General features: G+C 40.7%; 1 non-coding gene across 1 annotated transcript; it reads left to right on the top strand.

The window, feature by feature from the left end:
* Window positions 1–2,755: 2,755 nt before the first annotated feature.
* Window positions 2,756–2,865, top strand: LOC136553164 (small nucleolar RNA R71). Its single transcript, XR_010783070.1, has one exon. It is a non-coding gene; the product is annotated as a small nucleolar RNA R71 (small nucleolar RNA).
* The last annotated feature ends 11,191 nt before the right edge of the window (window positions 2,866–14,056 follow it).

The following is a 14,056-nucleotide window of genomic DNA, read 5'->3' on the forward strand; positions in this document are numbered from 1 at the left end:
TGTTGGATCAAGAGTTGCTACTATGTAACGCCTTGTAATGACTTGTATACAAATAAATACTATCTCTTGAGTTGAGCGTGTTAGCACATTAGAAATTTCACCATCAGTCTTAGCAATGTGGGACTTATAGCTTTCACCTCGACACAAGCCCTTCTCTAGCTTCTTTGAGAGGGCATGGCTACTTTCTTCTCTCTCTCTCTCTTTTCTCTCTTTTTAGAACACTAGAGCTTTTTGCTCTTTTATTCTCTCACTTTTTATCTGTAGCCCATGCCTCTCTTTTTGATGTAAGATATCTAGAGAGGTAACTATGATTCTCATAGAGCAATAATGATTGGAAAGCATATGTGGTTGCGTATCCCTAGTGTAGGCAATAGCATAAATATGTGGGTGTATGTGATCTTGATCAAAAAGCATGAAAAGTTTCAGTACTCAGATCAACAAGGCTTAGAAAAGCTCAAAACAAACAAGCAGCTTTTATGGTGGCTTTATCATGTATGAATGGATGTTTTATTTGGCACTGGTAGGAATTTATCACCATTGAGGAACTTCTAGCAAGAGAGTTTTAGCATTTTGCAAAACAAAACTCTAGGTTGTTTTTACCATTCCTCAGATAGGTTCAAAGATTTACTCGAATCATGGCTACAACATATCTCCACAAAAGCCTATTCTTGGTTGTAGCATTTGCAACCCACTGAAAGCATTCAACTTAAGATGAATTCTAAGTGTATCATGCTCAAAACTTAAGAAGTATAAGGTTGTATAACAAGCTTTTGGAAAGTATATCATAGAGCAACTATTCATCATCTCCAAATAATTTATCATCATGTTATTAGAACAGAGTTTCTCTCGAGATAAATTTAACGCACTCCTCTCTACTTTCTAAGATCATGAATATTGAAATTTAAAGCAAACATGAATGTAAAGAGAGGGTTTGTGATTTTCATACCTGAGCGGGGATAGATGTCTCCCCCAAGCTAGCTCTTTTGCATAGGATGGAATGTCTTCTGGTAGCTCTTTTGATTCTTTTCTTTATTGACTAACTAATACTACGAGAATGCATAAATGACTAACTAACTAAACCTATTACTACTAGATAACTTATTCAATAGGAATGCTACTGAATTTTATTCATTATTATTAAATATATTTTTTCATATGCTGCTTTAAATGCAAATCTATCCTATTAGGCATGAGCTACTACATACTTTATTTATTAACATAGAGTAGCTGAATGCAACTAACCTACCATGCAATGTAAAGCAACTTTATTGGAAATCTAAATGAGATGCAACTAATGAAATGCAGTAAATAAATGCAAGGGATAGAAAACTTACCTTTTTTATAGGCTCAAGGTCATTTGTCCTTGGGCAGAGGTGTTTCCTCTTGTTCCACCTTGGAGGCCTTGTCAGGATTAGGGGATGATGAGTTTGAGGATGGATCTTTCTTTTTACTCCATCTCTTTCTATTCTTCTTCTTCTTGATAGGTTTCTCCTGATTCTTCAATCGGCTTTGGTTTCTTCATCTTGATTCTCTTCGAATGCTTCTTCTTTTCATGTTTCTCATCAAAGAGGGGTTGTCCAGAGGCAAAAGAAATATTTCTTTTCTTCCAGCAAAGTGGAATTGGATTTGCCCTAGAAGCCACATATATGCAAGAATATGCAGTATTAAGGAAGGGATGACCAAGGATTAAAGGTGTATCCTCAGTGTTGCCCATGTCTAAGATCATAAAATATGTAGGAACATAAGCACTCCTAACTTTAACTAATAAATCAGTGGCTACTCCCTCGAGATAATGGGTGGATTGATCAGGCTAATTGTAAGTAAATTGAGCTTGAAGCTAGGGCAGTATAAAACAATCTATCATAAGTCTCCTTAGACATGATGTTAATACTAGACCCTAGATCACAAATGGCATTATGAAAAGTGTGGGGGGCTATGGAGCAAGTAATGACGAGGTTCCCAGGATCACCTTTCTTAATAGGAAATCCCCAACCATTCTCAGAAAAGTCATACCTTGCTATGACAAGGTTGGTTGTCTCCATGGTTCCTTCAGGTTTGCTAGGAATTCTATCTTTTCATAGGATGGGATAGCAGCATCAATTGAGCTAATTGGGTTTCTATCATGTTGTTGAAACTAAGTTGATTCTTTAAGGCAAAAGAAAATTCATCCAATTTAGCATCTATATTTTCCAACATCTCGCCATGAGCATGTAGCTTTTTATTAATGCTATCAGTCATTCTACCATTGCTATAAACAAGATCTTTTAGGAAAGCATAACTATTATTACCTTGATTATTTAATAATTGTTACCTCCCTAGTTGTTGGAGCACTGATTCCTAGCCTTGATGTTGTGGATGAAATCCTCTGTCGGTGTTGACGAAGTTGAGGTCTTCTTGGGTTTCGGGGTAAGAATTGCACGAATGTCCAACATCTCCATAGACTTCACAAGTCATGTGGGAATCCATGGCTTTGAGTGTCTCTTAGGCACTCACCTTCTCATAATGTTCTACGCACTTCACAAGTATATCCATCTTAGCTGCAAGCATGTCAATTTCTTTAATTGAATGCATACCTCTTTTATGGGGTTGGAATCAATCATCGCTCCATCCTTGGTTGGAAACCATCTTTTCGATCAGCGTCTCTACATCTGCAACACTTAGCAAAGAGAATGCTCCACCACCACCAGCATCTAAATGGCTCCTATCTAACGGCACTAATCCATGGTAGAAGTTCCAGATCAAAAGCCAATCTTCCATGCCATGGTGCGAGCATGCAGAGACGTACTCCTGCATTCGTTCCCAAGCTTCAGGAATCAATTCATCTACTAGTTGTTAAAAACTAGAGATCTTATTGCTGCAGAGCATTAGTCCTCCCCATGGGGAAAAACTTGACTAGGAAAGAGTTGGAACACTTGTCCTAGGTATCTACAGGCATTGCAGGTTAGAGTAAAACCATTGCTTAGCCTTTCCTAACAAAGAGAAGGGGAAAAGGCAAAGACGTATAGCCTCTTGGCTCACTCCCTTAATGGTGAAGGTGCTACAAATCTCCAAGAAATGTTGGAGGTGAGCATTTGCATCATTGTGGGCTTTCCCATAAAATGGACTAGCTTGAACTATCATAATTAATGCTAGCTTAAGCTCAAAGTTAGCATCCCCATTAATAACATTGGGTCCGGTGGCTACATTAGCAGCTTGAGGGTGCAGAAAAATCATGAATGGACTTGTCACCCATGGTCGTGGAGGGTAGTGATAGGAATTTGAGGAAAATAGGATAAAGTACTTAGGATAACTAAAAACCTAGCTAGCAAGTCTAGCAATATAAATCTGAGGCCAGTTGCCTTCCCCGGCAACGGTGCCAGAAATGCTTGTTGATATTTCTTAACGACTATTCGAGGATTCCGCAAGCGCATAGCACTTTGCTCGGTGAGTACCGAGTGTTGAATTTATATTTTTCCCATAGGAAGGCGGAAGGCTAGAATTTATATTTAGACAAGAAGGCAAGGCCTAAGTTGATCCTAGGTAGGTGAACAATAGTGAAGGGTGAATGTGAACTACCTAAACTAACTACTACTAACAAGCTAACCTAGAGATAGCTAGGCGGGAGAGCGAGCGATTTATCTTTCTAATAACTAGGGTAAACAAATGATTAGGAGAAATGTGATAGTACTTCGGGGCATAGCCCACCTACCAACTAGGAGAGATAAATAGACAAGGTCTGCCACGAGCCCTATGATTTAATAACTAGACCTATCATGGTGGAATATAGAGGATGGACAAGTCTATCACCAAACGGTGGAACCGGTACTAACGAATAGCTACTAATTATAAGATAACATATGCTACTAATGCCAAACAACAAGCACCTAAGCTCACTAATGATGAACACTAATGACTAAGTACTTAAAGTAAAGCAAAACAATAATACTAGAAAAAAGTACTTAAAATAAATATGGAATAAAGTAAATGCTGAAATGAAAGAATTACAAACGAGCTATACCAGACCTAGAAGACTCTTCTGGACTCCAAGAGCAGCTCCGCTCTTGGTCTACTCCACTACTAGACTACTGCTCTATAGCTTAGCCAAGCTAGAAAGCTAAGAGAAGCTTGGAGAGCTTGGAATTGAATGGGACACTTCTCCACCAAGCTCCACACCCACTATTTATAGTGTATAGTGAGGGGAGGGGTACTTGTAGGTAGCAGGGAGGATGGTGGAGGCAGGGGGCACCGGGCGGTAGCACAGGGGTGCTGATCGGCCCTTGGATGCACCACCTTTGCATCCAACGATGCTGGCTGGCTCCCAATGGCGGTTGTGAAGCTAGCACATGCCAAAACATGATCAAAAGGTAGTTCTAAGGTTGGTTGGAGCCTCCATGTGTATGATGGTGGGCCGGTGCATCCATGTCAACTCCATCTTGTCCATCGGTGGAAACTAACTTGAATCAACTCTAGAGTAGTTCCCATGGATCACTGATGTGGCAAAATGACAAGGTGGCACTTCATGGGGCTGGGCGGCGCCCAAGTGGCGCCGGGCGGCATGTAACAGAACCATCTAATTTATAAGAGCACAAGTACAATAGCAACCACCGAGGCAGTCAAACCATCACACTTGATCCCATATAAATTCGGTAGTCCATTGAGTATCACGAAGGATATCGAATCAACCAACATACAAGCCAAGATCATACATGATTCAACATACAAGCCACATGTTACAACAAGTTCACAAATAGTTTGTCATACATCAGAGTTCCATCACAGTTGTTACAACAACAATTTAAAAGTAGCAGAAGCAACATAATTCAGAACGACATCAAAAGTAGTTTAGATACATAGCCAGTTTTCATAGCCATCTCCAACCAAAAGCACAAGGGTGAGATGACATATAGAATGACCATGCCCATGGTCTTATTCCTCATCCACTATAGGAGCAAAGCAGTGCTTACTAGTAGCCGTGGTACATCATGTTATCTGTAACTATAGGGAAATAAACCCTGAGTATGAGAAGGTACTTAGCTAGACTTACCCGTCATAAACCAAAATAAGTGACACCAACTGATCATGCAAGGCTTATAAGTGGAGCTGGTTGACAGCCTTTGCATACAAGCCAATATTTATCTAGTATCTTTTAACTTTTGAGTAACCAGTTTATTATTCCTGTTCCATTCTAGATTAGCATCTATCCTATGCCAAACATGTTGTGTACCATTAAATCATCACAATAGTAACCATATCAAGTTGAGCATTTCTATAATCCACATAACCATTACTTTCATCTATTACTACGATGAAGGGGGCTCATGTCAAATTCTCACTATGCGGGAGAGATGGTGATTCGAATCGATTCCTACCCAGCTAGGGAATTATTCCTAACACACACCCATACTCCCCCATCAGAGTCACATCGGGTCACCTTTGGTACAACTCAGGCCCAATTGTGGGTAAGACCTAGCACTGCACCCTCAAAGATACTACCAATCTGCCAGGAGGCTCAGGACTCGAACCCACCCTTGGGCTCACTGCCATTGGCTCTCCATACATCCTTACTGCCTCTAGGGTGTGCACTTTAACTACTCATGTCCCCGGCCTGAGTTGAGCTACTCGGCTTCGCGGTCGGAATGACTTATGCTGTCAACTATGTTAGATGCATGCGTTCAACATGACAAGAGGACCTCCAACGGCCGGTCCTTAAGCGACACAGATGGAATCACTATACATCACCACACCTAACATATCAGATTCCATCTAGTCTCCAATTGTCCAACATCACTAGGTTATGTTTTCATGATAGCACAATATAGCCAACCATGATCAAGTCACCACCTATAGCTTGCAAGTGATAGGAAATTACCCGACTGTCTATCGGTCTAAGCATGGCTAAGCATGAAGTTCAATCCTAGGACCTACATAGGATTCAAGATAGATATTTCTAGATAAGGAAAGTATATGCAACAAGTGGTTCCAATCAACTCTTATAACCTAATGCATCAAACATAAAGGACTCAAGTAATATCTTGTAAAACATGGGAGACTTAGAATGCTCTGGGGCTTGCCTTTCACAAAAGTGGCCGGCTGGTGGTCAAGGGCACTCTTGGAGATGATCAACTTTAGGATCGGCTTCGAGTTCCACCAACGTGGTCAGGGCTTGCCTTTGCCTAGAGCTTCTTGGTGCTAAGCTTCCTGGTTCTCCTCTTGTGGATCAGCTTCGAGTTCCACCAACGTGATTTCTTCTGCTGCACCTATTGCATGTATATGCATAAAGTAAGTATCATGGATGCATAAGAAGGATTGTGAATGATATGACATGAGAACGTGAATGATTCTATGCTGATGATTATATCAAGTTACTTAGATGATAACCAAGTTGAGTAGCAACATAGCCTCTTGTGTACCTAGTGATCATAGTAACTAGAATAGTTGGATAGGTGGCTTGCAACCCTTGTAGAGCTAGAGCAAGTTTGCATTTCTCTATTTTTCATACTAATCAAATTGCTCTAGTGATCTTGTAGTTTTTAAATAGGCTATTCACCCCCTCTATCCATGGTAGGACCTTTCAAGTGATATCAGAGCTATGGTCACCATTTTATTGAGGGCTTAACAACCTCGATGTCAAATTATGGCTCAAGTTGTGTTCAACCATGTGGGGGGCAAACCATCGTTCTTTGATTTCACATGCTATGATTATTGGAAGAGAGATGAAGATGTATCTTGGTTCAATCAATGACCAAGTGTGGGATGTGACCGAAGAGTGACTATGTGATTCTTGATCCAGACAATTTCACCAACACTGACAAGGCCAACAAGCAATGTAGTACAATGGCTCTCAACACCATCTACTAATGCCATTGATTCTAAGGTGTTTAAGCAAATCAAGGATTGTGAGAAAGCTAGTGAAGTGTGGAAGAGATTGGAGGAGTCCTATGAGGGAACTCCAACTGGTGAAGAGTGCCAAGCCATACATCATCAAGGACAAGTTGACAAGCTTCAAGATGAAGGATGATCATAGCATTCTAGAGATGTTTCATACATTGCAAGTAATTGTCAATGACTTGAAGGCTTTGAGAGAGAAGATCAATGATGATGATGTCTCTCATCGGTTCTTGATGTGCTTACCTTCTAGATTTGAGACATTGAGATTGATCGTCATTAGAGGAGGATTGAAGCAACTCACCCCTAACCAAGTACTAGGTGATGTCATGACACAAGAGACATACTGTGTGGAAAGGGAGGGGGTCGACAAGGATGACAAGAAGGAAGATGAAGACAAGAAGAAGAAGAGTGTGGCATTCAAGGCTTGCTCATCATCTAAGAACAAGGGCAAGTCCAAGAAAGAAGAATCAAGTGATGATGAAGATGCTAGTGACATTGATGATGAAGTCATGGCTCTCTTTGTACACAAGTTTGGAAGATTCATGAAGAAGAAGGGCTATGGTGCAAGAAAGAGGAGACAACAACAAGAGCAAAGAATATGTGAGAAGGTGCTACAATTGCAAGAGCCCAGACCATGTTGCGGCGGATTGTCCCTACAATAGTGACAATGATGAGGATGAGAAGAAGAAGAAAAAGAAAGAGAAGAAGGAAGAAAAAGATGTCCTTCTAAAAGAAGAAGAAGGGTGGTGACTATGTGGTGACATGGGATAGTGATGCTTCTTTGGAGGAGGATGACTCAAGTAATGATGACAAGAAATCCAAGAAGAAAGCACTTGCAAGCATAGCCATCAACAACACGCCTTCCATCTTCGATACTTCATCAACTTGCCTCATGGCAAAGTCCACCAAGGTAAAATATGATGATAGTGATGATGATGCTTGTGAAAATGATGATTGTATGAGTGATGACGATGATGATGATGAGGACTCCAAGGAGGCTCTCATGGACATGTTGGAGAATGCCCACACATGTCTTGAGATGAAGAGAAAGGAGTGCAAAGAATTGCAGAAAGAGCTCAAAGCTCTCAAGTGAATCCTTTGATGAGCTCAATGCTTCTCATGAGAGTCTAAGGGAAGGCCATGAGGAGCTTGGCAATGCTCACATTAAGCTTGAAAGATCTCACTCCTTTCTCCTCAAGCAAGTCAAGGAGGAAGAAGCTAAAAGGAGCAAGTGATTATGTCATGTGATATGGGACTAACATGTGATATTATTGATGAATCCTTTTATAAGACCATTGTTGTTGCTCCCACTAACCTTTCTTGTAGCACTACTGCTTCTACTTCACCTTTGAGTGATGGTTTCACTTGTGATGCCTCACTAATGGTGGAAAATGAGACCCTCAACAAGGAAGTGAATGAGCTCACTCGTGTCTTAGGAAATGCCTATGGTGGAGATGTCTGCTTGCTAAAGTGCTTGGGTAGCCAAAGGTTTTCTCTCAACAAAGAGAGATTAGGCTACACCCCTAAGAAAGGCAAGGCAGCCTTTGTCACTCCCAAAGCTAGCTTTGTGAAGGGCAATGGTCGGTTTTGCAATAAATGCAAGCAAGTTGGGCATATAGAGTAATATTGCAAGACTAACAAGAACAAGCAACCTAATGTATCCTTAATTAGATTTGATTCTTGTTACATGCTTGTTAAGGGTGCCAATGGTATGAAGGATAAGTTCATTGGTACACCAATTGTGGGCCCAAAGAAGAAGGCCATTTGGGTACCAAAGACCTTGGTAACTAACCTTCAAGGACCTAAGAAAGTTTGGGTACCTAAAAAGAATTGATCTTCTTTTGTAGGTCAATTACAAAGCCGGAGGAAGGCATTAGGTTCTTGATAGTGGGTGCACACAACACATGACCGGTGATTCAAGAATGTTCAATTCAATCAATGATAATGAGAGCAATGGGATTAATAATATCACATTTGGTGGCAATGGCAAAGGCAAGGTCAAAGGTCTTGGTAAGATTGCAATATCCAATGACATGAGCATTTCCAATGTGCTACTAGTAGAGAGCTTGAACTTCAACCTATTGTCCATAGCTCAACTTTGTGATCTTGGTTTCAAGTGCATATTTGGTGTGGATGATGTATAGGTCATAAGTGTAGATGGCTCTAACTTGATATTCAAAGGATTTAGATATGAGAATCTATACTTGGTTGATTTCAATGCTAGAGAAGCTCCATTGTCAACATGTTTGCTCACTAAGTCTAGTATGGGTTGGTTATGGCATAGAAGGCTTGGTCATGTTGGAATGAAACAATTGAACAAGTTGATTAAGCATGATCTAGTTAGAGGCTTGAAAGATGTCACATTTGAGAATGATAAGCTTTGTAGTGCATGTCAAGCTAGAAAGCAAGTTGGCAACACACATCCTAAGAAGAGCATTATCGACATAATATCGTCGGTAGTCCTCCAAGGGATATCCCACAAAGGTAGATTAATCAACAGAGATGCATGTAATTGAGAACAAGAAGGCAACAAAGACACATGAGTTAGACAGGTTCGGGCCGTTAGCGTGATGTAATGCCCTACTGCTGTGGTTTGTTGGATTGTATTGGCTATCGTATGATATTGCCTGTGTTTTGAGGGGGTCCTTGCCCTGCCTTATATAGTCTGGGGGTAATGATGAGGACATCACTACTTTATCGCATACAAGCCAAGGAGAGGAGGAGGTCCAGCATGGGCGTCCAATTCATCTTTTTCATGGTGGAAGCCCAGTCCAACTCAAGTTCGAGTCTGGTTCAGGCTCTAGGACCAGTCTGCCTTCAACTGGTCACCCAGGATGCATCTGGACTCCATTTTTCAACGATCCATATATGGTTGGAAAGCTAATTTGATAAGGAAGCCAATCCAAGTGGTTTCACGTCAAAAGACCTTAGAGTCAACTAGGAATCATTGAAACAAGTTAGCATCTAGAATCTGTCAGGGTGCTGCGACACCGTCTTTTGGTCCGTTGGACCGTGTATCGTGTTTGGGCCCATTAGGGGGCGTGTCTAGGGGGGTGATGCCCAAGACTCTATAAATATCAGCCACCACTCTCCTTAGGGTTTGGGGTTTTGTTTAGTTCTTGATTTCCTCGTGAAACAGACATCGTTTTGCCGCAACTATCGCCACCAAGGCCGCTTGCTGTGAACCAGGGCTCTAGTTCTTGATCTTGTTCGCCTATGGTGATTAGTCCTTTCAAATAAAGACTTCAACTCCTTGATTTCATAAGCCTCATATTTATTTGCAATTTCAGATTGCGTTCATCCCATTCTTGCTTGTGTTCTTGATTCGCTTGCAGGAAAGCCTTCTCGGCGAGGTCAATCGCGTTCGCGTGGTTGATAACCAACGGAGCAGTGGTGTAACGGTTGTAGGGGTCTGAATCAATCTTGGTTCAAAGCTTAGATCATGAACGTCGAGTCTCCACCAATCGACGCTATCATACCTTTCGGAAGATCGGGCCTAGTCTACATCAAGCAGGGTTACAAGTCGGTTAGATCTAGGAGATAACCAGAAAGTAATAACACATTACAGGAATCATGGGATCATACGTATCCTAACAAATCTCATAGTATCTTCAGGATATCTTCTCGGTATCTTGTGGGGCACACTGAGTAGCGTCGTGCTCCGCAAGGCTTTGTCTTGTGGGCTGGACCACCCCTAGGGACACAGCCCATGTAATCTGCCATGGGTATCTAGGGTCGTACACCCCCCATAGCTAGTCCCAGAGCACCTTGTATCTGCTATGCAATGCCATCTTGAGCTTGTCCAAGCAGGTGTAAACAAAGCCGAGCAGTCAGACTCATGGTCCGACCACCAGTAATGAGTCGTCGAGTAGTTGTGGACCGTAGCCGACCAGCTTAACTGTTAGGATGAGCATGAGTTTTCCCAAATAAGGCTTGCCAGAAGGATGTAAGGAGCTCAAGTTCAAAATCAAAAATTTTCCCACGGTAGACCAAGTGTGTCGCAGAACCGACCAATTTATAAGAGCACAAGTACAAAAACAATCGCCGAAACGATCAAATTCTCGCACTTGAGCCCATATAAACCCTGGTAGTCAACTAAAACCACGAAGAATTTCAAACCAACCTGCATACAACCAAGATCACAGTAATTCAACATAACACATCACATGTTACAACATTTCATAGATGGTTTGCAAATAGATTACAACACCTCAGAGTCATCGTTATTACAAAACAAGTCTTGTAAAGTAGCAAAAGCAAATAGTTTAACTCACACACCCTGAGTTCAAATACAAGTACTAGCTTGTTGATTACAACCCACAAAAGCATTCAGATAAGATAAACAGAGATCATGCCTATGATCTAGTCTTCAGTCACCCGTCGGGTGGAGACAATACTTATAGAAGCCCTGATAAAGAAGGTCATCTGCAACAAGAGGGAATAAACCCTGAGTATGAGAATGTACTCAGCTAGACTTACCCATCGGAAACCAAAAAAATGACACCAAGGATCATGCATAGCTTAATTTAGTAGATCTGGCTGACACTTTCTTTTTGTGGAAAAGCATAAGTAATAATGATCAACTCTTAACCTGAACTAGCAGTGACTTTTAGCCATTAACCTGTCATCTATATTAGTACCTATACTAAGCAATCATTTGATTAAGATGCAAACATTAATAACCATAACAAGGTATAAATCATGGCAACATTATCATCATCATCCATTTAACCATATCGTTGAATTAATTGAATCTATGTTGCCACTGCTCAGTCAAGTTCTCACTATCCGAGAGAGACGGCGATTCGAATCGATTCCTATCTAGCTGGAGGGGTATTCCTAACACAAACCTTGCTTCCCCCTGTTAGGGTCGCAAAATAAGTCACCTTTGGTATAATTTAGGAGTCATGAGTCTAATCAGTGCCACTAAAATCAGAGAACCACTCTGCCATGAGTGATCAGGTGGCTTAACCCACCCTTGGGCTTACGCTAATGGTTCTTCGCACATCCTTACTACCATCCAGATTGTGACCACTACTCGCGTCCCCGGCCTGAATCAAGCTACTAGGCTTCACGGTCGGAACGAGTTATCTGGCCAGCTAAATGTTAGGCTGCATTCAATATGACATAAGGACATACAGTGTATCGGTCCTTAAACTGACACAGATGGAGTCACTATGTCCAAACCTACATAAGACTTTGCCCGGTCTTAATTCATTATTAACATGGTTCTTTTCCATGATAGCAAATATAGCCAACCATGATCCACCTCATCCTAAAGCTCGTAGGTGATAGGAATCACCTGACTTCTACCACACTAAGCATGGCTAAGCATTTAGTCTATTCCTAAACTTAATTAGGATTCAAGTGCGATATCTGGACAAGGATAGATATATAATGCAACAATTAGGTTCCAACCAATTCCTATACTTAATGCATCATCAACGAATAAAAGATACTCAAGATAATTATAAAAACATGGGAGACTTAATATGCTCCAAGGGCTTGCCTTTCAGGAAAGAGGACGAGTGGTGGTCAGGGCACATGCTTACTGCAGTCTGCATTTTCCAACTTAAGCTCTATTCAAATCACTTTAACTTACCAAGTTTATACATCCTAATGTACAATTGCTCATCTTCAGTTAAGGACCTAGCACCTACACCTAAGCATGTTCACAAGTTAGGCTAGCACCTTAACAATCAACAAGAACATCGCAACTGAGCATACACACAAATATTCGTATTTCAGACAAATAGGAACTTATATAGCAGGTACAGTAAACTGATCATAACCGGAGATCTACAAATCAAAATGATAGGCAACAAGACAATTTGGAAATCTTACTAAATTGCATACAATTCATTTTCAAACCTCAAGGCATGATTCCAACCTTTACCAGGTCGAATTTATAGAACTACAGAATCAAGTCCAAACAAGACAGAGAGCAAGCAAAACTGTGATCCAACTTTGAACGACTGTAGCTCCTAAACTACTGAGCCAAATGCCACCAAATATTGATAGGAGCTTGAGACATAATCTATCTACAACTTTTGTATTCACCACTTTCCCAGCAAAACAAAATATCATGGTGAACTTTGTAAAGTCCCGAGAACTATCCAGAAGGACATAATGCAAGGAAACAATTATTAACTTATGTTGTAAACATATAATTGGACACAACCAACTTTACTCACTTATCACATATATCACAAGAACACCAGAAATTAAAGTGTTCACCACCACTTCATTTCTTTTAATGCCTTTCTTAATTTATTTAATTATTTAAGAGGAATGATAAACATATATGAAAAACTACACCATTTAATCTACAAAAATTACTAGTAGGTACTAAACGCTCCAAGTAGGCTACTATAAAAATTTCACAGTCATTTGAGCAAGTATAACATCCTACACAAAAAATGACAAGTCATAAAGGCTTAAAATGACATAATTAGGAAACCCTAGTGAAAAGTGTCAAGAAACAGATTTTATATTTTTTCTAGCATCCTTAAGATACTAGGACATCCTCCAATAAATTTCATGGTCATTGGATTCATAGATAAATTACTAAAATTCACACAAGGATCATTCAATGATAAAACGAAAATCTATAACTCAAAAACTATACATGCAATGACTCTCAAATTTTTACCTGAGCTTCTACTCAGCAAGAAGAGCTTACCAACAAATTTTCATAATTTTAGGAGCACAAGTAACTCAAGATATAAATTAAACAAGTTTACATTCATTTAAAAACACATTTCAAGTTTCAATTTAATTCATCCAAAAATTCCACTACAAGTGTTCATGTTATATTTTTCCTAAATACTAAACTTCACCATGATCCTAACAAAATTGAAACCACCCAATTTGGATTTACAAAACTAGGAGATAAATTTTACAAAACAGCAATCAAATCTGAGTTATTTGAACTAGTCCTTTGAATACTCAGTCACTGTCAGGCGGGGTCCACTTGTCAGCTAGGCCCGCATGTCAGCGACATGAAAAACAGGGGACTGGTGCGGGATCAACAGAGCTCGCCTGGCGGTGGCTTTTCCAACGACGGACACTGGCGCAGGCCGTGATCTCTGAGTCCCCCCGAACCTATTAAGCTACCTAGCTCAGCCTATTGCTAGAGCCAATGACGACGGTGGCGTTGATGGCAGCACGGTGGAGCTGGCTCGACGGC

Source organism: Miscanthus floridulus, chromosome 4, assembly GCF_019320115.1.
Source record: "Miscanthus floridulus cultivar M001 chromosome 4, ASM1932011v1, whole genome shotgun sequence".
In the NCBI taxonomy this organism is placed as follows: domain Eukaryota; kingdom Viridiplantae; phylum Streptophyta; class Magnoliopsida; order Poales; family Poaceae; genus Miscanthus; species Miscanthus floridulus.